Raw genomic sequence first — 2,320 nt, forward strand, 5'->3', positions numbered from 1 at the left:
AAGTTGTCAAGGACTTCATTCTTCTTGGATCAGCTATCAACACTTACGGAAGCAGCAGTCAGAAAATCAAATGATGTATTGCATTAGGTAAATCTGCTGCACAAGACCTTTTTAAAGTGTTGAAGAGTAAAGATGTCAGTTTGAGGACTAGAGTGTGCCTGGCCCAAGCCATGGTATTTTCAATAACGTTATATGCATGCGAAAGCTGGACAGTAAATAAAGAAGAAAGTAGAAGAATTTATGCTTTTGAGTTATGCTGTTAGAGGAGAATATTAAGAACCAATAGATCCATTTTGGAAGAAGTGCAGCCAGATTGCTCTTTGGAGGCCAAGATGGTCAAACTTTCCATTTGAGAAACAGAGTTTGGCTTGTTACTGGGCCTTAGTAGAGATTGAATGCCTAAACTTGGGCCACCAAGTCACCATGTGACTGGAGCTACCCCTTATGAACTCGGTATTTTCTGACTTACAGAGCCATAAAGTTGGATGTACACATCAGCTCATCATTGTTAAATGTAAGTGGTATATGTGAGACTGGGCTTGAGCAGGACCTGATTGTACAAGTAAGTTGCATAAGGAAGTGCCCCAATACTCATTGTCTCCACTCCTGTGTCACATTACCTTCTTTCTCTACACTTATGGCCTTTTGGGGAGTTCTTTATGATCAGCTGACCAAGGAAGAGAAATACATGCTTGGTTTACAGATGGTTCTGAATGATATGCTGTTACCTCTTTAAAGTGGACAGCAGCAGCACTTACAGCCCTTTTCTGAGACTTCTCTGAAGGACAGTGGTGAAGCGATGAAATCCTCTAAATGGGGAGAACTTCTGGTAATACACTGGGTTGTTCATTTTTCTCTAGGTTACTCTGTAATTTATTAAAAATTTCCCTGCTTACAACAGTGTTTTATCTTGAAATCGACTTGACTTCTTTGCCATTTGAAAGTTCTGTAGCTACACTATTTCTTCTTTTTGCTTTGTAGTTGATTTCATTATTCATTGATATCTCTGGTTCGCTACTTTCAGTCTTACAGATTTGTTTTATTTTAAATACTTCTATATTTGGATTGAGTTCTGGGTGGTATTGTCATGTATGGGAATCTCAGGTTGTTGTCTGCTGTTGTTGATTCTCAGTCCAAAGAACATCCTTTAGTATTTTATGTTTCATTTTAGAGCTTTTTGTTTTTTTTAAAACACTCAGGCATATATAATTTAAACTACCAAAGGGCACATTCTACAAATCTGCCTCTTGACTACCAGCTCTTAGTCCCTCTTTTCTCATGAATCTAGAGTCCTCAGCTGCTCCCTCTCTCCATGTCCCCATCTCTGTTTCCATCTCTGATGTCACTGCTTCTCTAGATAAGGTCTCATATTCTGATTGTGCTCTTCTCTCTTGATAGTCCTAGGGTTCTCTGTTTCTGGACTGTAGAATTAACTACTACCCCGTTTTTGTTACAAAACTTCTAAGTTTACAATTTTTACAGTCGCAATTAGTCATGATAAATATTACTGACTATTGAATCATAAGAACCTTATCCCCATCTTTTTTTACCAGACCCACCTAGACAAGATGAAAACTATTCAGTGGGGACTCTATCTCCACCCCCACACTTTTAAACTACACTCCCTCTTGAAACCTTGTAAGCCAGTCACTTTATGCCTTTATTGCCCCCTCATTTTAGGTAGCCAATGTCTAAGTTGCCCGTCCCTATTTACTCTGCATACAGAGTATTGATACTTGATTGATACTTTTTACTCTGTTGGTATTTTAGGCTACTACCTCCATGAGTATAGGTCAAGTTCATCAAATTGTAGCAATTTACCCTTATTTCCTTTATCAAAAAATATATTTTTTAATCTTCCTCTAGTCGAGTTCTGATTATCAAGCCATCAAGGCTAGGTCAAATGGGTACTATCTGCAGGTTTGGGTGTTCTTGTGTGTCTCCCTTCACTTCATATCAGCTGGATACTTCACCCTCAGCTCTAGCCCTCTGTGGCTATATCCTTGTCCATGCGATCAGATGTCCCCAGGTCTCACCTCACTTTGGACCAATCAGCCCTTCCTCTTTTCTCTCTCTTCTCCAGGTCTACAGGAATCTAAGGAACATGGTTGAATTCAGCCCATTTCTTCATTTCTGCCTTTCCTTTTCTTCCACTAACCAGTAGACCAATGTGGTCTCCAGCAAGCTAACATGCATGCTCATGTGTTCTCTTTGAGTTTCAGTCTTAGAGGGGGGATTGTCCTGAAGGGACTAGATTGCTTGCCTTGACAGCTTCCTGGCAAACAACTTAGTTATTCTTGTAGTAGCCAATCATACTACC

The sequence above is a fragment of the Chrysochloris asiatica genome, unplaced genomic scaffold (genome assembly GCF_000296735.1).
Source record: "Chrysochloris asiatica unplaced genomic scaffold, ChrAsi1.0 scaffold00187, whole genome shotgun sequence".
NCBI lineage: Eukaryota > Metazoa > Chordata > Mammalia > Afrosoricida > Chrysochloridae > Chrysochloris > Chrysochloris asiatica.